Source organism: Rhipicephalus microplus, chromosome 3, assembly GCF_043290135.1.
Source record: "Rhipicephalus microplus isolate Deutch F79 chromosome 3, USDA_Rmic, whole genome shotgun sequence".
NCBI classification, from domain to species: domain Eukaryota; kingdom Metazoa; phylum Arthropoda; class Arachnida; order Ixodida; family Ixodidae; genus Rhipicephalus; species Rhipicephalus microplus.
In genome coordinates, this window is record NC_134702.1 from 85,424,667 (window position 1) to 85,443,766 (window position 19,100).

Sequence of the window (19,100 nt, forward strand, 5' to 3'; positions counted from 1 at the left end):
TAGCAAAAATAAAAAGCAAGGTCTCACCGAGATTTGAACTCGGTTCCCTAGGTTCAGAGTCCAGAGTGCTAGCTGTTACACCATGAGACCGCACTTTCCAACACCGGGAATGAAACCCGGGCCTTCTTGGTGAAAGCCAGATATCCTAGCCACTAGACATGCCAGAGATGGCGCCAAGGGAATGACGCTAGTACTGGTGTCTGTTCGCGGACAGTTTTGTCGTTGCCAGCTTTGCTGCATTAGCAAAAATAAAAAGCAAGGTCTCAACGAGATTTGAACTCGGATCGCTGGATGCAGATTGCAGAGTGCCAATCATTACACTATGAGACCACCCTTTCCGACGCCGAGAATCAAACCCGCGCCTTCTTTGTGAAAGCCAGATATCCTAGCCACTAGACCACGCCGGAGATGGCTCAAGGCAGCGAGCATCGGTACCGCGGTCTATTCGCTGACAGTTTCGTCGTTGCCAGCTTTTGCTGCATTAGCAAAAATAAAAAGCAAGGTCTCACCGAGATTCAACTCGGATCGCTGGATACAGAGTCCAGAGTGCTAACCGTTACACCATGAGACCGCACTTTCCGACGACGGGAACCAAACCCGGGCCTTCTGGGTGAAAGCCAGATATCCTAGCCACTAGACCACGCCGGAGATGCCGGCAAGAGAACGAGCGCTGGTACCGGTGTCTAATCGTGGACAGTTTCGTCGTGGCCAGCTTTCGCTGCATTAGCAATAATAAAAAGCAAGGTCTCACCGAGATTTGAACTCAGATAGCTGGATGCAGAGTGCTAACCATTACACCAATAGACCACACTTTCCGACGCCGGGAATTGAACCCGGGTCTTCTGGGTGAAAGCCAAATATTCTAGCCACTAGACCACGCCGGAGATGGCTCGAGGGAGCGGGCATCGGTACCACGATCTATTCGTGGACAGCGTCGTTGTTGCCAGCTTTTGCTGCATTAGGAAAATCAAAAACAAGGTCTCACCCAGATTTGAACCCGAATCGCTGTATTTAGACTCCAGAGTGCTAACCGTTAATCCATGAGACCACACTTTCCGACGCCGGGAACCGAAGCTGGGCCTTCTTAGTGAAAGCCAGATATCCTAGCCACTAGACCACGCCGGAGATGGCGACAAGAGAACGAGCGCTGGTACCGGTGTCTATTCGCGGACAATTTCGCCGTTACCAGCTTTTGTTGCATTAGCAAAAACAAAAAGCAAGGTCTCACCGAGATTTGAACTTGGTTCCCTGGATCAGAGTCCAGAGTGCTAGCTGTACACCATGAGATCGCACTTCCCAACACCGGGAATGAAACCCGGGTCTTCTTGGTGAAAGCCAGATATCCTAGCCACTAGACCACGCCAAAGATCGCGACATGGGAATGAGTGCTGGTACCGGTGTGTTTTCACGGACAGTTTCGTCGTTGTCAGTTCTTGCTGCATTAGGAAAAATAAAAAGCAAAGTCTCACCGAGATTTGAACTCAGATCGCTGGATTCAGAGTCTAGAGTGCTAACCGTAACACCATGAGACCGACTTTCCAACACCGGGAATGAAACCCGGGCCTTCTTGGTGAAAGCCAGATATTTTAATCAATATACCATGCCATAGATGGCGCCAAGGGACTGAGCGCTAGTACCGGTGTCTGTTCGCGGACAGTTTCGTCGTTGCCAGCTTTGCTGCATTAGCAAAAATAAAACGCAAGGTATCACCGAGATTTGAACTCACATCGCTGGATTCAATGTCCAGAGTGCTAACCATTACACAATGAGACCACACTTTCCGACGCCGGGAATCGAAGCTGGGCCTTCTTAGTGAAAGCCAGATATCCTATCCACTAGACCACGCCAGAAATGGCGATGAGAAAACGAGCGCTGGTACCGGTGTCTATTCGCGGACAGTTTCGTCATTGCCAGCTTTTGCTGTATTAGCAAAAGTAAAAAGCAAGGTGTCACCGAGATTTGAACTCGGATCGCTGGATTCAAAGTCCAGAGTGCTAACCATTACACCATGAGACCACACTTTCCGACGCCGGGAATCGAAGCTGGGCCTTCTTAGTGAAAGCCAGATATCCTATCCACTAGACCACGCCAGAAATGGCGATGAGAAAACGAGCGCTGGTACCGCTGTCTAATCGTGGACAGTTTCGTCTTTGCCAGCTTTTGCTGCATTAGAAAAAATAAAATCAAGGTGTCACCGAGATTTGAACTCGGATCGCTGGATTCAAAGTCCAGAGTGCTAATCGTTACACCATGAGACCGCACTTTCCAACACCGGGAATGAAACCCGGGCCTTCTTGGTGAAAGCCAGATATCCTAGCCACTAGACCACGCCGGAGATGGCTCAAGGCAGCGAGCATCGGTACCGCGGTCTATTCACTGACAGTTTCGTCGTTGCCAGCTTTTGCTGCATTACCAAAAATAAAAAGCAAGGTCTCACCGAGATTTGAACCCAGATCGCTGGATTCAGAGTCCAGAGTGCTAACTGTTATACAATGAGACTGCACTTTTCGATGCCGGGAATCAAAGTCGGGCCTTCTGGGTGACAGCCAGATATCTTAGCCACTAGAACACGCCGGAGATGGCACAAGGCAGCGAGCATCGGTACCGCGGTCTATTCGTTGACAGTTTCGTCGTTGCCAGCTTTTGCTGCATTAGCAAAAATAAAAAGCAAGGTCTCACCGAGATTTGAACTCGGATCGCTGGATTCAGAGTCCAGAGTGCTAACCATTACACCATGAGACCAAACTTTCCGATGCCGGGAACCGAAGCTGGGCCTTCTTAGTGAAAGCCAGATATCCTAGCCACTAGACCACGCCGGAGATGACGGCAAGAGAACGAGCGCTGGTACCGGTGTCTAATCATGGACAGTTTCGTCGTTACCAGCTTTCGCTGCATTAGCAAAAATAAAAAGCAAGGTCTCACCGAGATTCGAACTCAGATCGCTGGATTCAAAGTCCAGAGTGCTAACCATTACAGCATGAGACCGAACTTTCCGACGCCGAGAATCGAACCCGGGCCTTCTTTGTGAAAGCCAGATATCCTAGCCACTAGACCCCGCCGGAGATGACGGCAAGAGAACGAGCGCTGGTACCGCTGTTTAATCGTGGACAGTTTCGTCTTTGCCAGCTTTTGCTGCATTAGGAAAAATTAAATCAAGGCCTCACCGAGATTTGAACTCGGATCGATGGATTCAAAGTCCAGAGTGCTAACCGTTACACCATGAGACCGCACTTTCCAACACCGGAAATGAAACCCGGGCCTTCTTGGTGAAAGCCAGATATCCCAGCCACTTGACCATGCCAGAGATGGCGCCAAGGGAATAAGCGCTAGTACCGGTGTCCTTTCGCGGACAGTTTCGTCGTTGCCAGCTTTTGCTGTATTATCAAAAGTAAAAAGCAAGGTGTCACCGAGATTTGAACTCGGATTGCTGGATTCAAAGTCCAGAGTGCTAACCATTACACCATGAGACCACACTTTCCGACGCCGGGAATCGAAGCTGGGCCTTCATAGTGAAAGCCAGATATCCTATCCACTAGACCACGCCGGAAATGGCGATGAGAGAACGAGCGCTGGTACCGCTGTCTAATCGTGGACAGTTTCGTCTTTGCCAGCTTTTGCTGCATTAGGAAAAATAAAATCAAGGTCTCACCGAGGTTTGAACTCGGATCGCTGGATTCAAAGTCCAGAGTGCGAACCGTTACACCATGAGACCGCACTTTCCAACACCGGGAATGAAACCCCGGCCTTCTTGGTGAAAGCTAGATATCCTAGCCACTAGACCACGCCGGAGATGGCTCAAGGCAGCGAGCATCGGTACCGCGGTCTATTCACTGACAGTTTCGTCGTTGCCAGCTTTTGCTGCATTACCAAAAATAAAAAGCAAGGTCTCACCGAGATTTGAACTCGGATCGCTGGATTCAAAGTCCAGAGTGCTAACCATTACACCATTAGACCGCACTTTCCGACGCCGGGAATTGAACCCGGGCCTTCTGGGTGAAAGCCAGATATTCTAGCCACTAGACCACGCCGGAGATGACGGCAAGAAAACGAGCGCTGGTACCGGTGTCTAATCGTGGACATTTTCGTCGTTGCCAGCTTTCGCTGCATCACCAAAAATAAAAAGCAATGTCTCACCGAGATTTGAACTCAGATCGCTGGATTCAAAGTCCAGAGTGCTAACCATTACAACATGAGACCACACTTTCCGACGCCGAGAATCGAACCCGGGCCTTCTTTGTGAAAGCCAGATATCCTAGTCACTAGACCCCGCCAGAGATTGCGGCATGGGAATGAGTGCTGGTACCGGTGTGTTTTCGCGGACAGTTTCGTCTTTGCCAGCTTTTGCTGCATTAGGAACAATAAAAAGCAAGGTCTCACCGAGATTTGAACTCGGATCGCTGGATTCAGAGTCCAGAGTGCTAACCGTTACACCATGAGACCGCACTTTCCAACACCGGGAATGAAACCCGAGCCTTCTTGGTGAAAGCCAGATATCCTAGCCACTAGACCATGCCAGAGATGGCGCCAAGGGAATGAGCGCTAGTACCGGTGTCTGTTCGCGGACAGTTTCGTCGTTGCAAGCATTTGCTGCATTAGCAAAAATAAAAAGCAAGGTCTCATCGAGATTTGAACTCGGATCGCTGGATTCAATGTCCAGAGTGCTAACAATTACACCATGAGACCGCACTTTCTGATGCTGGGAATCAAACCCGGGCCTTCTGGGTGAAAGCCAGATATCCTAGCCACTATACCACGCCAGAGATCGCGACATGGGAATGAGCGCTGGTACCGGTGTGTTTTCGCGGACAGTTTCGTCGTTCCCAGCTTTTGCAGCATTAGGAAAAATAAAAAGCAAGGTCTCACCGTGATTTGAACTCGGATCGCTGGATTCAGAGTCCAGGGTGCTAACCGTTACACCATGAGCCCGCACTTTCCAACACCGGGAATGAAACCCGGGCCTTCTTGGTGAAAGCCAGATATCCTAGCCACTAGACCATGCCAGAGATGGCGCCAAGGGAATGAGCGCTAGTACCGTTCGCGCACAGTTTCGTCGTTGCCAGCTTTGCTGCATTAGCAAAAATAAAAAGCAAGGTCTCACCGAGGTTTGAACTCGGATGGCCGGATTCAGAGTCCAGAGGGCTAACCATTACACCATGAGACCACACTTTCCGACGCCGGAAAGCGAAGCCAGGCCTTCTTTGTGAAAGCCAGATATCCTAGCCTCTAGACAACGCCGGACATGGCTCTATGCAGTGAGCATCGGTACCGCGGTCTATTCGTTGACAGTTTCGTCGTTTCCAGCTTTTGCTGCATTAGAAAAAGTAAAAAGCAAGGTGTCACCGAGATTTGAACTTGCATCGCTGGATTCAAAGTCCAGAGTGCTAACCATTACACCATGAGACCACACTTTCCGACGCCGGAACTCAAAGCCGGGCCTTCTTAGTAAAAGCCAGATATCCTAGCCACTAGACCTTGCCGGAGATGGCGACAACAGACCAAGCGCTGGTACCAGTGTCTATTCGCGGACAGTTTCATCATTGCCAGCCTTTGCTACATTAGCAAAAATAAAAAGCAAGGTCTCACAGTGATTTGAACCCGGATCGCAGGATTCAGAGTGCAGAGTGCTAACCGTTACACCATGAGACCGCACTTTCCGATGCCGGGAATCGAACCCGGGCCTTCTGGGTGAAAGCCAGACATCCTAGCCACTAGACCACGCCGGAGATGACGGCAAAAGAACGAGCTCTGGTACCGGTGTCTAATCGTGGACAGTTTCGTCGTTGCCAGCTTTCGCTGCATTAGCAAAAATAAAAAGCAAGGTCTCACCGAGATTTGAACTCAGATCGCTGGATGCAGATTGCAGAGTGCTAACCATTACACCAATAGACCACACTTTCGGACGCCGGGAATTGAATACGGGCCTTCTGGGTGAAAGCCAGATATTCTAGCCACTAGACCACGTCGGAGATGACGACAAGAGAACGAGCGCTGGCACCGGTGTCTATTCGTGGACAGTTTCGTCGTTGCCAGCTTTTGCTGCATTAGCAAAAATGAAAAGAGGTCTCACCGAGATTTGAACTCGGATCGCTGGATTCAACATACATCCAGAGTGCTAACCATTACACCATGAGACCGCACTTTCCGACGCCGGGAACTGAACCCGGACCTTCTGGGTGAAAGCCAGATATCCTAGCCACTAGACCCCGCCAGAGATTGCGGCATGGGAATGAGTGCTGGTACCGGTGTGTTTTCGCGGACAGTTTCGTCTTTGCCAGCTTTTGCTGCATTAGGAAAAATAAAAAGCAAGGTCTCACCGAGATTTGAACTCGGATCGCTGGATTCAGAGTCCAGAGTGCTAACCGTTACACCAGGAGAACGCACTTTCCAACACCGGGAATGAAACCCGGGCCTTCATGGTGAAAGCCAGATATCCTAGCCACTAGACCACGCCGGAGATGGCGACAAGAGAACGAGTGCTAGTACCGATGTCTATTCGCGGACAGCGTCGTCGTTGCCAGCGATTGCTGCATTAGCAAAAATAAAAAGCAAGGTCTCACCAAGATTTAAACTCGGATCGTGGGATTCAGAGTCCAGAGTGCTAACAATTACACCATGAGACCACACATTTCGACGCCGGAAATCAAACCCAGGCCTTCTTGCTGAAAGCCAGATATCCTAGCCACTAGACCACGCCGAAGATGGCACAAGGCAGCGAGAATCGGTACCGCGGTCTATTCGTTGACAGTTCCGTCATTGCCAGCTTTTGCTGCATTAGCAAAAATAAAAAGCAAGGTATCACCGAGGATTGAACTCGGATCGCTGGATTGAGAGTCCAGTGTGCTACTCGTTACACCATGAGACCGCACTTTCCGACGCTGGGAATTGAACCCGGGCCTTCTGGGTGAAAGCCAGATATCCTAGCCACTAGACCACGCCGAAGATAACGACAAGAGAACAAGCGCTGGTACCGGTGTCTATTCTTGGACAGTTTCGTCATTGCCAGCTTTTGCTGCATTAGCAAAAACAAAAAGAGGTCTCACCGATACTTGAACTCAGATTGCTGGATGCAAAGTCCAGAGTGCTAACCATTACACCATGAGACCGCACTTTCAGACGCCGAGAATCGAACCCGGGCCTTCTTTGTGAACGCCAGATATCCAAGCCACTAGACCACGCCGGAGATGACGGCAACAGAACGAGCGCTGGTACCGATGTCTATTCGCGGACAGCGTCGTCGTTGCCAACTATTGCTGCATTAGCAAAAATAAAGAAGCAAGGTCTCACCGAGAATTGAACTCGGATCGCTGGATTCAGAGTCCAGAGTGCTAACCGTTACACCATGAGACCGCACTTTCCGACGCCGGGAATCGAACCCAGGCCTTCTGGGTGAAAGCCCGATATCCTAGCCACTAGACCACGCCGAAGATGGCAAAAGACAGCGAGGATCGGTACCGCGGTCTTTTCGTTGACAGTTTCGTCGTTCCCATCTTTTGCTGCATTAGCAAAAATAAAAAAGCAAGGTCTCCCCGAGAATGGAACTCGGATCGCTGGATTCAGAGTCCAGGGTGCTAACCGTTACACCACGAGACCGCACTTTCCGATGCCGGGAATTGAACCCGGGCCTTCTGGGTGAAAGCCAGATATCCTAGCCACTGGACCACGTCGGAGATGACGACAAGAGAACGAGCGCTGGTACCGGTGTCTATTCGTGGACAGTTTCGTCGTTGCCAGCTTTTGCTGCATTAGCAAAAATGAAAAGAGGTCTCACCGAGATTTGAACTCGGATGGCTGGATTCAAAGTCCAGAGTGCTAACCATTACACCATGAGACCGCACTTTCCGACGCCGGGAACCGAACCCGGGCCTTCTGGGTGAAAGCCAGATATCCTAGCCACTAGACCCCGCCAGAGATTGCGGCATGGGAATGAGTGCGTGTACCGGTGTGTTTTCGCGGACAGTTTCGTCTTTGCCAGCTTTTGCTGCATTAGGAAAAATAAAAAGCAAGGTCTCACCGAGATTTGAACTCGGATCGCTGGATTCAGAGTCCAGAGTGCTAACCGTTACACCATCAGACCGCACTTTCCAACACCGGGAATGAAACCCGGGCCTTCTTGGTGAAAGCCAGATATCCTAGCCACTAGACCCCGCCAGAGATTGCGGCATGGGAATGAGTGCGTGTACCGGTGTGTTTTCGCGGACAGTTTCGTCTTTGCCAGCTTTTGCTGCATTAGGAAAAATAAAAAGCAAGGTCTCACCGAGATTTGAACTCGGATCGCTGGATTCAGAGTCCAGAGTGCTATCCATTACACCATGAGACCACACTTTCCGACGCCGGGACTCAAAGCCGGGCCTTCTTAGTAAAAGCCAGATATCCTAGCCACTAGACCTTGCCGGAGATGGCGACAAGAGACCGAGCGCTGGTACCAGTGTCTATTCGCGGACAGTTTCGTCATTGCCAGCTTTTGCTAAATTAGCAAAAATAAAAAGCAAGGTCTCACAGTGATTTGAACCCGGATCGCGGGATTCAGAGTCCAGAGTGCTAACCATTACACCATGAGACCACACATTTCGACGCCGGGAATCAAACCCAGGCCTTCTTGCTGAAAGCCAGATATCCTAGCCACTAGACCACGCCGAAGATGACGACAAGAGAACGAGCGCTGGTACCGGTGTCTATTCGCGGACAGTTTCGCCGTTGGCAGCTTTTGTTGCATTAGCAAAAATAAAAAGCAAGGTCTCACCAAGATTTGAACTCGGTTCCCTGGGTTCAGAGTCCAGAGTGCTAGCTGTTACACCATGAGACCGCACTTTCCAACACCGGGAATGAAACCCGGGCCTTCTTGGTGAAAGCCAGATATCCTAGCCACTAGACATGCCAGAGATGGCGCCAAGGGAATGAGCGCTAGTACCGGTGTCTGTTCGCGGACAGTTTCGTCGTTGCCAGCTTTGCTGCATTAGCAAAAATAAAAAGCAAGGTCTCAACGAGATTTGAACTCGGATCGCTGGATGCAGATTGCAGAGTGCTAACCATTACACCATGAGACCGCACATTCCGACGCCGGCAATCGAACCCGGGCCTTCTGAGTGAAAGCCAGATCTCCTAGCCACTAGACCACGCCGGAGATGACGACAGGAGAACGAGCACTGGTACCGGTGTCTATTCGTGGACAGTTTCGTCGTTGCCAGCTTTTGCTGCATTAGCAAAAATAAAAAGAGGTTCACCAAGATTTGAACTTGGATCGCTAGATTCTAAGTCCAGAGTGCTAACCATTACACCTTGAGACCGCACTTTCTGACGCCGGAAATCGAACCCGGGCCTTCTGGGTGAAAGCCAGATATCCTAGTCACTAGGCCACGCCAGAGATCGCGGCATGGGAATGAGTGCTGGTACCAGTGTGTTTTCGCGGACAGTTTCGTCTTTGCCAGCTTTTGCTGCATTGGGAAAAATGAAAAGCAAGGTCTCACTGAGAATTGAACTCGGATCGCTGGATTCAGAGTCCAGAGTGCTAACCGTTACACCATGAGACCGCACTTTCCAACACCGGGAATGAAACCCGGGCCTTCTTGGTGAAAGCCAGATATCCTAGCCACTAGACCATGCCAGAGATGGCGCCAAGGGAATGAGCGCTAGTACCGGTGTCTGTTCGCGGACAGTTTTGTCGTTGCCAACTTTTGCTGCATTAGCAAAAATAAAAAAGCAAGGTCTCACCGAGATTTGGACTCGGATCGCTGGATTCAGAGTCCAGAGTGCTAAACATTACACCTTGAGACCACACTTTCCGATGCCGGGAATCGAAGCCGGACCTTCTTAGTGAAAGCCAGATATCCTAGCCACTAGACCACGCCGGAGATGGCGACAAGAGAACGAGCGCTGGTACCGGTGTCTATTCGCGGACAGTTTCACCGTTGCCAGCTTTTGTTGCAATAGCAAAAATAAAAAAGCAAGGTCTTACCGAGATTTGAACTCGGTTCCCAGGATTCAGAGTCCAGAGTGCTAGCTGCACACCATGAGACCGCACTTTGAAACACCGGGAATGAAACCCGGGCCTTCTTGGTGAAAGCAAGATATCCTACCCATTAGACCACGCCATAGATCGCGACATGGGAATGAGTGCTGGTACCGGTGTGTTTTCGCGGACAGTTTCGTCGTTGCCAGTTTTGGCTGCATTAGGAAAAATAAAAAGCAAGGTCTCACCGAGATTTGAACTCGGATCGCTGGATTCAGAGTGCAGAGTGCTAACCGTTACCCCATGAAACCGCGCTTTCCAACACCGGGAATGAAACACGGGCCTTCTTGGTAAAAGCCAGATATTTTAACCAATATACCATGCCATAGATGGCGCCAAGGGAATGAGCGCTAGTACCGGTGTCTGTTCGCGGACAGTTTCGTCGTTGCCAGCTTTGCTGCATTAGCAAAAATAAAACGCAAGGTCTCAACGAGATTTGAACTCAGATCACTGGATTGAAAGTCCAGAGAGCTAACCATTACACCATGAGACCACACTTGCCGACGCTGGGAATCGAAGCTGGGCCTTCTTAGTGAAAGCCAGATATCCTAGCCACTAGATAACGCCGGAGATGGCGACAAAGGAACGAGCGCTGGTACCGGTGTCTATTCGCGGACAGTTTCGTCAATGCCAGCCTTTGCTGCATTAGCAAAAATAAAAAGCAAGGTCTCACCGAGATTTGAACTCAGATCGCTGGATTCAAAGTCCAGAGTGCTAACCATTACACAACATGAGACCACACTTTCCGACGCCGAGAATCGAACCCGGGCCTTCTTTGTGAAAGCCAGATATCCTAGCCACTAGACCCCGCCGAAGATGACGGCAAGAGAACGAGCGCTGGTACCGCTGTGTAATCGTGGACAGATTCGTCGTCGCCAGCTTGCGCTGCATTAGCAAAAATAAAAAGCAAGGTCTCACCGAGATTTGAACTCGGATCGCTGGATTCAAAGTCCAGAGTACTAACCATTACACCATGAGACTGCACTTTCCGACACCGGGAATCGGACCCGGGCCTTCTGGGTGAAAGCCAGATATCCTAGCCACCAGACCACGCCGGAGATGACGGCAAGAGAACGAGCGTTGGTACTGGTATCTAATCGTGGACAGTTTCGTCGTTGCCAGCTTACGCTGCATTAGCAAAAATAAAAAGCAAGGTCTCACCGAGATTTGAACTCGGATCGCTGGATTCAAAGTCCAGAGTGCTAACCATTACACCATGAGCTCGCACTTTCCGACGCCGGGAATCAAACCTGAGCCTTCTGGGTGAAAGCCAGATATTCTAGCCACTAGACCACGCCGCAGATGACGGCAAGAGAACGAGCGCTGGTACCGGTGTCTAATCATGGACAGTTTCGTCGTTGCCAGCTTTCGCTGCATTAGCAAAAATAAAAAGCAAGGTTTCACCGAGATTTGAACTCGGATCGGTGGATTCAAATTCCAGAGTACTAACCATTACACCATGAGACCGCACTTTCCGACGCGGGGAATCGAACCCGGGCCTTCTGGGTGAAACCAGATATCCTAGCCACTACACCACGCCGGAGATGACGGCAAGAGGACGGGCGCTGGTACTGGTGTCTAATCGTGGACAGTTTCGTCGTTGCCAGCTTTCGCTGCATTAGCAAAAATAAAAAGCAAGGTCTCACCGAGATTTGAACTCGGATCGCTCGATTCAAAGTCCAGAGTGCTAACCATTACACCATGAGACCGCACTTTCCGACGCCGGGAATCGAACCCGGGCCTTCTTGGTGAAAGCCAGATATCCTAGCCACTAGACCATGCCAGAGATGGCGCCAAGAAAATGAGCGCTAGTACCGGTGTCTCTTCGCGGACAGTTTCGTCGTTGCCAGCTTTGTTGCATCAGCAAAAATAAAAAGCAAGGTCTCACCGACCTTTGAACTCAGATCGCTGGATTCAAAGTCCAGAGTGCCAACCAGCAACCATTACACCATGAGACCGCACTTTCCGACGCCGAGAATCAAACCCGGGCCTTCTTTGTGAAAGCCAGATATCCTAGCCACTAGACCACGCCGGAGATGGCTCAAGGCAGCGAGCATCGGTACCGCGGTCTATTCGCTGACAGTTTCGTCGTTGCCAGCTTTTGCTGCATTAGCAAAAATAAAAAGCAAGGTCTCACCGAGATTCAACTCGGATCGCTGGATTCAGAGTCCAGAGTGCTAACCGTTACACCATAAGACCGCACTTTCCGACGAGGGGAATCAAACCCGGGCCTTCTGAGTGAAATCCAGATATTTTAATCAATATACCAGGCCAAAGATGGCGCCAAGGGACTGAGCGCTAGTACCGGTGTCTGTTCGCGGACAGTTTCGTCGTTGCCAGCTTTGCTGCATTAGCAAAAATAAAACGCAAGGTCTCACCGAGATTTGAACTCAGATCGCTGGATTCAATGTCCAGAGTGCTAGCTGTACACCATGAGATCGCACTTTCCAACACCGGGAATGAAACCCGGGCCTTCTTGGTGAAAGCCAGATATCCTAGCCACTAGACCACGCCAGAGATCGCGACATGGCAATGAGTGCTGGTACCGGTGTGTTTTCGCGGACAGTTTCGTCGTTGTCAGTTCTTGCTGCATTAGGAAAAATAAAAAGCAAGGTCTCACCGAGATTTGAACTCGGATCGCTGGATTCAGAGTCTAAAGTGCTAACCGTAACACCATGAGACCGACTTTCCAACACCGGGAATGAAACCCGGGCCTTCTTGGTGAAAGCCAGATATTTTAATCAATATACCAGGCCATAGATGGCGCCAAAGGACTGAGCGCTAGTACCAGTGTCTGTTCGCGGACAGTTTCGTTGTTGCCAGCTTTGCTGCATTAGCAAAAATAAAACGCAAGGTCTCACCGAGATTTGAACTCAGATCGCTGGATTCAATGTCCAGAGTGCTAACCATTACACCATGAGACCACACTTTCCGACGCTGGGAATCGAAGCCAGGCCTTCTTAGTGAAAGCCAGATATCCTAGCCCCTAGACCACGCCGGAGATTGCGACAAGAGAACGAGTGCTGGTACCGGTGTCTATTCGCGGACAGTTTCGTCATTGCCAGCCTTTGCTGCATTAGCAAAAATAAAAAGCAAGGTCTCACCGAGATTTGATCCCAGATCGCTGGATTCAGAGTCCAGAGTGCTAGCTGTTAAACAATGAGACCGCACTTTTCGATGCCGGGAATCAAAGCCGGGCCTTCTGGGTGACAGCCAGATATCCTAGCCACTAGAACACGCCGGAGATGGCACAAGGCAGCGAGCATCGGTACCGCGGTCTATTCGTTGACAGTTTCGTCGTTGCCAGCTTTTGCTGCATTAGCAAAAATAAAAAGCAAGGTCTCACCGAGATTTGAACTCGGATCGCTGGATTCAGAGTCCAGAGTGCTAACCATTACACCATGAGACCAAACTCTCCGACGCCGGGAACCGAAGCTGGGCCTTCTTAGTGAAAGCCAGATATCCTAGCCACTAGACCACGCCGGAGATGACGGCAAGAGAACGAGCGCTGGTACCGGAATCTATTCGCGAACAGTTTCGCCGTTGCCAGCTTTTGTTGCGTTAGCAAAAATAAAAAGCAAGGTCTCTCCGAGATTTGAACTCGGATCGCCGGATTCAAAGTCCAGAGTGCTAACCATTACACCATGAGACCGCACTTTCCGACGCCGAGAATCGAACCCGGGCCTTCTGGGTGAAAGCCAGATATTCTAGCCACTAGACCACGCCGGAGATGACGGCAAGAGAACGAGCGCTGGTATCGGTGTCTAATCGTGGACATTTTCGTCGTTGCCAGCTTTCGCTATCACCAAAAATAAAAAGCAAGGTCTCACCGAGATTTGAACTCAGATCGCTGGATTCAAAGTCCAGAGTGCTAACCATTACACAACATGAGACCACACTTTCCGACGCCGAGAATCGAACCCGGGCCTTCTTTGTGAAAGCCAGATATCCTAGCCACTAGACCCCGCCGAAGATGACGGCAAGAGAACGAGCGCTGGTACCGCTGTGTAATCGTGGACAGATTCGTCGTCGCCAGCTTTCGCTGCATTAGCAAAAATAAAAAGCAAGGTCTCACCAAGATTTGAACTCGGATCGCTGGATTCAAAGTCCAGAGTACTAACCATTACACCATGAGACTGCACTTTCCGACACCGGGAATCGGACCCGGGCCTTCTGGGTGAAAGCCAGATATCCTAGCCACCAGACCACGCCGGAGATGACGGCAAGAGAACGAGCGCTGGTACCGGTGTCTAATCGTGGACAGTTTCGTCGTTGCCAGCTTTCGCTGCATTAGCAAAAATAAAAAGCAAGGTTTCACCGAGATTTGAACTCGGATCGGTGGATTCAAAGTCCAGAGTACTAACCATTACACCATGAGACCGCACTTTCCGACGCGGGGAATCGAACCCGGGCCTTCTGGGTGAAACCAGATATCCTAGCCACTAGACCACGCCGGAGATGACGGCAAGAGGACGAGCGCTGGTACTGGTGTCTAATCGTGGACAGTTTCGTCGTTGCCAGCTTTCGCTGCATTAGCAAAAATAAAAAGCAAGGTCTCACCGAGATTTGAACTCGGATCGCTCGATTCAAAGTCCAGAGTGCTAACCATTACACCATGATACCGCACTTTCCGACGCCGGGAATCGAACCCGGGCCTTCTTGGTGAAAGCCAGATATCCTAGCCACTAGACCATGCCAGAGATGGCGCCAAGAAAATGAGCGCTAGTACCGGTGTCTCTTCGCGGACAGTTTCGTCGTTGCCAGCTTTGTTGCATCAGCAAAAATAAAAAGCAAGGTCTCACCGACCTTTGAACTCAGATCGCTGGATTCAAAGTCCAGAGTGCCAACCATTACACCATGAGACCGCACTTTCCGACGCCGAGAATCAAACCCGGGCCTTCTTTGTGAAAGCCAGATATCCAAGCCACTAGACCACGCCGGAGATGGCTCAAGGCAGCGAGCATCGGTACCGCGGTCTATTCGCTGACAGTTTCGTCGTTGCCAGCTTTTGCTGCATTAGCAAAAATAAAAAGCAAGGTCTCACCGAGATTTGAACTCGGATCGCTGGATTCAGAGTCCAAAGTGCTAACCGTAACACCATGAGACCGACTTTCCAACACCGGGAATGAAACCCGGGCCTTCTTGCTGAAAGCCAGATATTTTAATCAATATACCAGGCCATAGATGGCGCCAAGGGACTGAGCGCTAGTACCGGTGTCTGTTCTCGGACAGTTTCGTTGTTGCCAGCTTTGCTGCATTAGCAAAAATAAAACGCAAGGTCTCACCGAGATTTGAACTCAGATCGCTGGATTCAATGTCCAGAGTGCTAACCATTACACCATGAGACCACACTTTCCGACGCTGGGAATCGAAGCCAGGCCTTCTTAGGGAAAGCCAGATATCCTAGCCCCTAGACCACGCCGGAGATTGCGACAAGAGAACGAGCGCTGGTACCGGTGTCTATTCGCGGACAGTTTCGTCATTGCTAGCCTTTGCTGCATTAGCAAAAATAAAAAGCAAGGTCTCACCGAGATTTGAACCCAGATCGCTGGATTCAGAGTCCAGAGTGCTAACTGTTAAACAATGAGACCGCAATTTTCGATGCCGGGAATCAAAGCCGGGCCTTCTGGGTGACAGCCAGATATCCTAGCCACTAGAACACGCCGGAGATGGCACAAGGCAGCGAGCATCGGTACCGCGGTCTATTCGTTGACAGTTTCGTCGTTGCCAGCTTTTGCTGCATTAGCAAAAATAAAAAGCAAGGTCTCACCGAGATTTGAACTCGGATCGCTGGATTCAGAGTCCAGAGTGCTAACCATTACACCATGAGACCAAACTCTCCGACGCCGGGAACCGAAGCTGGGCCTTCTTAGTGAAAGCCAGATATCCTAGCCACTAGACCACGCCGGAGATGACGGCAAGAGAACGAGCGCTGGTACCGGTGTCTAATCCTGGACAGTTTCGTCGTTACCAGCTTTCGCTGCATTAGCAAAAATAAAAAGCAAGGTCTCACCGAGATTCGAACTCAGATCGCTGGATTCAAAGTCCAGAGTGCTAACCATTACAGCATGAGACCGCACTTTCCGACGCCGAGAATTGAACCCGGGCCTTTTTTGTGAAATCCAGATATCCTAGCCACTAGACCCCGCCGGAGATGACGGCAAGAGAACGAGCGCTGGTACCGCTGTTTAATCGTGGACAGTTTCGTCTTTGCCAGCTTTTGCTGCATTAGGAAAAATTAAATCAAGGTCTCACCGAGATTTGAACTCGGATCGCTGGATTCAAAGTCCAGAGTGCTAACCGTTACACCATGAGACCGCACTTTCCAACACCGGAAATGAAACCCGGGCCTTCTTGGTGAAGCCAGATATCCCAGCCACTAGACCATGCCAGAGATGGCGCGAAGGGAATGAGCGCTAGTACTGGTGTCCGTTCGCGGACAGTTTCGTCGTTGCCAGCTTTTGCTGTATTAGCAAAATATAAAAACAAGGTGTCACCGAGATTTGAACTCGGATCGCTGGATACAAAGTCCAGAGTGCTAACCATTACACCATGAGACCACACTTTCCGACACCGGGAATCGAAGCTGGGTCTTCTTAGTGAAAGCCAGATATCCTATCCACTAGACCACGCCGGAAATGGCGATGACAGAACGAGCGCTGGTACCGCTGTCTAATCGTGGACTGTTTCGTCTTTGCCAGCTTTTGCTGCATTAGGAAAAATAAAATCAAGGTCTCACCGAGATTTGAACTCGGATCGCTGGATTCAAAGTCCAGAGTGCTAACCGTTACACCATGAGACCGCACTTTCCAACACCGGGAATGAAACCCGGGCCTCCTTGGTGAAAGCCAGATATCCTAGCCACTAGACCACGCCGGAGATGCCGGCAAGAGAACGAGCGCTCGTACCGGTGTCTAATCGTGGACAGTTTCGTCGTGGCCAGCTTTCGCTGTATTAGCAATAATAAAAAGCAAGGTCTCACCGAGATTTGAACTCGCATCGCTGGATTCAGAGTCTAGAGTGCTAACCGTAACACCATGAGACCGACTTTCCAACACCGGGAATGAAACCCGGGCCTTCTTGGTGAAAGCCAGATATCCTAGGCACCAGACCACGCCGGAGATGACGGCAAGAGAACGAGCGCTGGTACCGGTGTCTAATCATGGACAGTTTCGTCGTTGCCAGCTTTCGCTGCATTACCAAAAATAAAAAGCAAGGTTTCACCGAGATTTGAACTCGAATCGGTGGATTCAAAGTCCAGAGTACTAACCATTACACCATGAGACCGCACATTCCGACGCGGGGAATCGAACCCGGACCTTCTGGGTGAAACCAGATAGCCTAGCCACTAGACCACGCCGGAGATAACGGCAAGAGAACGAGCGCTTGTACCGCTGTCTAATCGTGGACAGTTTCGTCGTCGCCAGCTTTCGCTGCATTAGCAAAAATAAAAAGCAAGGTCTCACCGAGATTTGAACTCGGATCGCTGGATTCAAAGTCCAGAGTACTAACCATTACACTATGAGACCGCACTTTCCGACACCGGGAATCGGATCCGGGCCTTCTGGGTGAAAGCCAGATATCCTAGCCACCAGACCACGCCGGAGATGACGGCAAGAGAACGAGCGATGGTACTGGTGTCTAATCATGGACAGTTTCGTCGTTGCCAGCTTTCGCTGCATTAGCAAAAATAAAAAGCAAGGTTTCACCGAGATTTGAACTCGGATCGGTGGATTCAAAGTCCAGAGTACTAACCATTACACCATGAGACCGCACTTTCCGACGCCGAGAATCAAACCCGGGCCTTCTTTGTGAAAGCCAGATATCCTAGCCACTATACCACTCCGGAGATGGCTCAAGGCAGCGAGCATCGGTACCGCGGTCTATTCGCTGACAGTTTCGTCGTTGCCAGCTTTTGCTGCATTAGCAAAAATAAAAAGCAAGGTCTCACCGAGATTCAACTCGGATCGCTGGATTCAGAGTCCAGAGTGCTAACCGTTACACCATGAGACCGCACTTTCCGACGAGGGGAATCAAACCCGGGCCTTCTGGGTGAAAGCCAGATATCCTAGCCACTAGGCCACGCCGGAGATGCCGGCAAGAGAACGAGCGCTGGTACCGGTGTCTAATCGTGGACAGTTTCGTCGTGGCCAGCTTTCGCTGCATTAGCAATAATAAAAAGCAAGGTCTCACCGAGATTTGAACTCAGATAGCTGGATGCAGAGTGCTAACCATTACACCAATAGACCACACTTTCCGACGCCGGGATTTGAACCCGGGCCTTCTGGGTGAAAGCCAAATATTCTAGCCACTAGACCACGCCGGAGATGGCTCGAGGGAGCGGGCATCGGTGCCACGGTCTATTCGTGGACAGCGTCGTTGTTGCCAGCTTTTGCTGCATTAGGAAAATCAAAAACAAGGTCTCACCCAGATTTGAACCCGAATCGCTGTATTTAGACTCCAGAGTGCTAACCGTTTATCCATGAGACCAAACTTTCCGACGCCGGGAACCGAAGCTGGGCCTTCTTAGTGAAAGCCAGATATCCTAGCCACTAGACCACGCCGGAGATGGCGACAAGAGAACGAGCGCTGGTACCGGTGTCTATTCGCGGACAATTTCGCCGTTACCAGCTTTTGTTGCATTAGCAAGAAAAAAGCAAGGTCTCACCGAGATTTGAACTCGGTTCCCTGGATCAGAGTCCAGAGTGCTAGCTGTACACCATGAGATCGCACTTTCCAACAGCGGGAATGAAACCCGGGCCTTCTTGGTGAAAGCCAGATATCCTAGCCACTAGACCACGCCAGAGATCGCGACATGGGAATGAGTGCTGGTACCGGTGTGTTTTCGCGGACAGTTTCGTCGTTGTCAGTTCTTGCTGCATTAGGAAAAATAAAAAGCAAGGTCTCACCGAGATTTGAACTCGGATCGCTGGATTCAGAGTCTAGAGTGCTAACAGTAACACCATGAGACCGACTTTCCAACACCGGGAATGAAACCCGGGCCTTCTTGGTGAAAGCCAGATATTTTAATCAATATACCATGCCATAGATGGCGCCAAGGGACTGAGCGCTAGTACCGGTGTCTGTTCGCGAA

The 19,100-nt window shown here is 50.5% G+C and overlaps 45 non-coding genes across 45 annotated transcripts; all 45 read right to left on the minus strand.

The window, feature by feature from the left end:
* Positions 1-576: 576 nt before the first annotated feature.
* On the minus strand, positions 577-648 carry TRNAE-UUC (transfer RNA glutamic acid (anticodon UUC)). Its single transcript has one exon. It is a non-coding gene; the product is annotated as a tRNA-Glu (tRNA).
* A 164-nt stretch (positions 649-812) lies between these two features.
* TRNAE-UUC (transfer RNA glutamic acid (anticodon UUC)) lies at positions 813-884 on the minus strand. The gene has a single exon. It is a non-coding gene; the product is annotated as a tRNA-Glu (tRNA).
* Positions 885-1,944: 1,060 nt separating this feature from the next.
* Positions 1,945-2,016, minus strand: TRNAQ-UUG (transfer RNA glutamine (anticodon UUG)). Its single transcript has one exon. It is a non-coding gene; the product is annotated as a tRNA-Gln (tRNA).
* Positions 2,017-2,670: 654 nt separating this feature from the next.
* Positions 2,671-2,742, minus strand: TRNAQ-CUG (transfer RNA glutamine (anticodon CUG)). The gene has a single exon. It is a non-coding gene; the product is annotated as a tRNA-Gln (tRNA).
* A 171-nt stretch (positions 2,743-2,913) lies between these two features.
* Positions 2,914-2,985, minus strand: TRNAQ-UUG (transfer RNA glutamine (anticodon UUG)). Its single transcript has one exon. It is a non-coding gene; the product is annotated as a tRNA-Gln (tRNA).
* Positions 2,986-3,155: 170 nt separating this feature from the next.
* On the minus strand, positions 3,156-3,227 carry TRNAQ-UUG (transfer RNA glutamine (anticodon UUG)). The gene has a single exon. It is a non-coding gene; the product is annotated as a tRNA-Gln (tRNA).
* Positions 3,228-3,398: 171 nt separating this feature from the next.
* On the minus strand, positions 3,399-3,470 carry TRNAQ-UUG (transfer RNA glutamine (anticodon UUG)). The gene has a single exon. It is a non-coding gene; the product is annotated as a tRNA-Gln (tRNA).
* Positions 3,471-3,640: 170 nt separating this feature from the next.
* TRNAQ-UUG (transfer RNA glutamine (anticodon UUG)) lies at positions 3,641-3,712 on the minus strand. Its single transcript has one exon. It is a non-coding gene; the product is annotated as a tRNA-Gln (tRNA).
* A 170-nt stretch (positions 3,713-3,882) lies between these two features.
* Positions 3,883-3,954, minus strand: TRNAQ-UUG (transfer RNA glutamine (anticodon UUG)). The gene has a single exon. It is a non-coding gene; the product is annotated as a tRNA-Gln (tRNA).
* A 5-nt stretch (positions 3,955-3,959) lies between these two features.
* TRNAE-UUC (transfer RNA glutamic acid (anticodon UUC)) lies at positions 3,960-4,031 on the minus strand. Its single transcript has one exon. It is a non-coding gene; the product is annotated as a tRNA-Glu (tRNA).
* Positions 4,032-4,368: 337 nt separating this feature from the next.
* On the minus strand, positions 4,369-4,440 carry TRNAQ-CUG (transfer RNA glutamine (anticodon CUG)). The gene has a single exon. It is a non-coding gene; the product is annotated as a tRNA-Gln (tRNA).
* A 1,211-nt stretch (positions 4,441-5,651) lies between these two features.
* TRNAE-UUC (transfer RNA glutamic acid (anticodon UUC)) lies at positions 5,652-5,723 on the minus strand. The gene has a single exon. It is a non-coding gene; the product is annotated as a tRNA-Glu (tRNA).
* A 1,144-nt stretch (positions 5,724-6,867) lies between these two features.
* On the minus strand, positions 6,868-6,939 carry TRNAE-UUC (transfer RNA glutamic acid (anticodon UUC)). Its single transcript has one exon. It is a non-coding gene; the product is annotated as a tRNA-Glu (tRNA).
* A 336-nt stretch (positions 6,940-7,275) lies between these two features.
* Positions 7,276-7,347, minus strand: TRNAQ-CUG (transfer RNA glutamine (anticodon CUG)). Its single transcript has one exon. It is a non-coding gene; the product is annotated as a tRNA-Gln (tRNA).
* A 5-nt stretch (positions 7,348-7,352) lies between these two features.
* On the minus strand, positions 7,353-7,424 carry TRNAE-UUC (transfer RNA glutamic acid (anticodon UUC)). Its single transcript has one exon. It is a non-coding gene; the product is annotated as a tRNA-Glu (tRNA).
* A 171-nt stretch (positions 7,425-7,595) lies between these two features.
* On the minus strand, positions 7,596-7,667 carry TRNAE-UUC (transfer RNA glutamic acid (anticodon UUC)). Its single transcript has one exon. It is a non-coding gene; the product is annotated as a tRNA-Glu (tRNA).
* A 92-nt stretch (positions 7,668-7,759) lies between these two features.
* Positions 7,760-7,831, minus strand: TRNAQ-UUG (transfer RNA glutamine (anticodon UUG)). The gene has a single exon. It is a non-coding gene; the product is annotated as a tRNA-Gln (tRNA).
* Positions 7,832-7,836: 5 nt separating this feature from the next.
* Positions 7,837-7,908, minus strand: TRNAE-UUC (transfer RNA glutamic acid (anticodon UUC)). Its single transcript has one exon. It is a non-coding gene; the product is annotated as a tRNA-Glu (tRNA).
* Positions 7,909-8,002: 94 nt separating this feature from the next.
* TRNAQ-CUG (transfer RNA glutamine (anticodon CUG)) lies at positions 8,003-8,074 on the minus strand. The gene has a single exon. It is a non-coding gene; the product is annotated as a tRNA-Gln (tRNA).
* Positions 8,075-8,245: 171 nt separating this feature from the next.
* TRNAQ-CUG (transfer RNA glutamine (anticodon CUG)) lies at positions 8,246-8,317 on the minus strand. The gene has a single exon. It is a non-coding gene; the product is annotated as a tRNA-Gln (tRNA).
* Positions 8,318-9,049: 732 nt separating this feature from the next.
* Positions 9,050-9,121, minus strand: TRNAE-UUC (transfer RNA glutamic acid (anticodon UUC)). Its single transcript has one exon. It is a non-coding gene; the product is annotated as a tRNA-Glu (tRNA).
* A 334-nt stretch (positions 9,122-9,455) lies between these two features.
* TRNAQ-CUG (transfer RNA glutamine (anticodon CUG)) lies at positions 9,456-9,527 on the minus strand. Its single transcript has one exon. It is a non-coding gene; the product is annotated as a tRNA-Gln (tRNA).
* Positions 9,528-10,670: 1,143 nt separating this feature from the next.
* On the minus strand, positions 10,671-10,744 carry TRNAQ-UUG (transfer RNA glutamine (anticodon UUG)). Its single transcript has one exon. It is a non-coding gene; the product is annotated as a tRNA-Gln (tRNA).
* Positions 10,745-10,915: 171 nt separating this feature from the next.
* TRNAQ-UUG (transfer RNA glutamine (anticodon UUG)) lies at positions 10,916-10,987 on the minus strand. Its single transcript has one exon. It is a non-coding gene; the product is annotated as a tRNA-Gln (tRNA).
* Positions 10,988-10,992: 5 nt separating this feature from the next.
* TRNAE-UUC (transfer RNA glutamic acid (anticodon UUC)) lies at positions 10,993-11,064 on the minus strand. Its single transcript has one exon. It is a non-coding gene; the product is annotated as a tRNA-Glu (tRNA).
* A 94-nt stretch (positions 11,065-11,158) lies between these two features.
* TRNAQ-UUG (transfer RNA glutamine (anticodon UUG)) lies at positions 11,159-11,228 on the minus strand. Its single transcript has one exon. It is a non-coding gene; the product is annotated as a tRNA-Gln (tRNA).
* A 415-nt stretch (positions 11,229-11,643) lies between these two features.
* TRNAQ-UUG (transfer RNA glutamine (anticodon UUG)) lies at positions 11,644-11,715 on the minus strand. Its single transcript has one exon. It is a non-coding gene; the product is annotated as a tRNA-Gln (tRNA).
* A 5-nt stretch (positions 11,716-11,720) lies between these two features.
* Positions 11,721-11,792, minus strand: TRNAE-UUC (transfer RNA glutamic acid (anticodon UUC)). Its single transcript has one exon. It is a non-coding gene; the product is annotated as a tRNA-Glu (tRNA).
* A 1,066-nt stretch (positions 11,793-12,858) lies between these two features.
* TRNAQ-UUG (transfer RNA glutamine (anticodon UUG)) lies at positions 12,859-12,930 on the minus strand. Its single transcript has one exon. It is a non-coding gene; the product is annotated as a tRNA-Gln (tRNA).
* Positions 12,931-13,343: 413 nt separating this feature from the next.
* TRNAQ-CUG (transfer RNA glutamine (anticodon CUG)) lies at positions 13,344-13,415 on the minus strand. The gene has a single exon. It is a non-coding gene; the product is annotated as a tRNA-Gln (tRNA).
* A 171-nt stretch (positions 13,416-13,586) lies between these two features.
* On the minus strand, positions 13,587-13,658 carry TRNAQ-UUG (transfer RNA glutamine (anticodon UUG)). Its single transcript has one exon. It is a non-coding gene; the product is annotated as a tRNA-Gln (tRNA).
* A 5-nt stretch (positions 13,659-13,663) lies between these two features.
* TRNAE-UUC (transfer RNA glutamic acid (anticodon UUC)) lies at positions 13,664-13,735 on the minus strand. The gene has a single exon. It is a non-coding gene; the product is annotated as a tRNA-Glu (tRNA).
* A 92-nt stretch (positions 13,736-13,827) lies between these two features.
* TRNAQ-UUG (transfer RNA glutamine (anticodon UUG)) lies at positions 13,828-13,901 on the minus strand. The gene has a single exon. It is a non-coding gene; the product is annotated as a tRNA-Gln (tRNA).
* Positions 13,902-14,149: 248 nt separating this feature from the next.
* On the minus strand, positions 14,150-14,221 carry TRNAE-UUC (transfer RNA glutamic acid (anticodon UUC)). The gene has a single exon. It is a non-coding gene; the product is annotated as a tRNA-Glu (tRNA).
* A 336-nt stretch (positions 14,222-14,557) lies between these two features.
* TRNAQ-UUG (transfer RNA glutamine (anticodon UUG)) lies at positions 14,558-14,629 on the minus strand. Its single transcript has one exon. It is a non-coding gene; the product is annotated as a tRNA-Gln (tRNA).
* A 5-nt stretch (positions 14,630-14,634) lies between these two features.
* On the minus strand, positions 14,635-14,706 carry TRNAE-UUC (transfer RNA glutamic acid (anticodon UUC)). The gene has a single exon. It is a non-coding gene; the product is annotated as a tRNA-Glu (tRNA).
* A 335-nt stretch (positions 14,707-15,041) lies between these two features.
* On the minus strand, positions 15,042-15,113 carry TRNAQ-CUG (transfer RNA glutamine (anticodon CUG)). Its single transcript has one exon. It is a non-coding gene; the product is annotated as a tRNA-Gln (tRNA).
* Positions 15,114-15,282: 169 nt separating this feature from the next.
* On the minus strand, positions 15,283-15,354 carry TRNAQ-UUG (transfer RNA glutamine (anticodon UUG)). The gene has a single exon. It is a non-coding gene; the product is annotated as a tRNA-Gln (tRNA).
* Positions 15,355-15,767: 413 nt separating this feature from the next.
* On the minus strand, positions 15,768-15,839 carry TRNAQ-CUG (transfer RNA glutamine (anticodon CUG)). The gene has a single exon. It is a non-coding gene; the product is annotated as a tRNA-Gln (tRNA).
* A 171-nt stretch (positions 15,840-16,010) lies between these two features.
* On the minus strand, positions 16,011-16,082 carry TRNAQ-UUG (transfer RNA glutamine (anticodon UUG)). Its single transcript has one exon. It is a non-coding gene; the product is annotated as a tRNA-Gln (tRNA).
* A 170-nt stretch (positions 16,083-16,252) lies between these two features.
* On the minus strand, positions 16,253-16,324 carry TRNAQ-UUG (transfer RNA glutamine (anticodon UUG)). Its single transcript has one exon. It is a non-coding gene; the product is annotated as a tRNA-Gln (tRNA).
* Positions 16,325-16,494: 170 nt separating this feature from the next.
* Positions 16,495-16,566, minus strand: TRNAQ-UUG (transfer RNA glutamine (anticodon UUG)). Its single transcript has one exon. It is a non-coding gene; the product is annotated as a tRNA-Gln (tRNA).
* A 170-nt stretch (positions 16,567-16,736) lies between these two features.
* Positions 16,737-16,808, minus strand: TRNAQ-UUG (transfer RNA glutamine (anticodon UUG)). Its single transcript has one exon. It is a non-coding gene; the product is annotated as a tRNA-Gln (tRNA).
* Positions 16,809-17,463: 655 nt separating this feature from the next.
* On the minus strand, positions 17,464-17,535 carry TRNAQ-UUG (transfer RNA glutamine (anticodon UUG)). The gene has a single exon. It is a non-coding gene; the product is annotated as a tRNA-Gln (tRNA).
* A 725-nt stretch (positions 17,536-18,260) lies between these two features.
* On the minus strand, positions 18,261-18,332 carry TRNAE-UUC (transfer RNA glutamic acid (anticodon UUC)). Its single transcript has one exon. It is a non-coding gene; the product is annotated as a tRNA-Glu (tRNA).
* Positions 18,333-19,100: the final 768 nt, after the last annotated feature.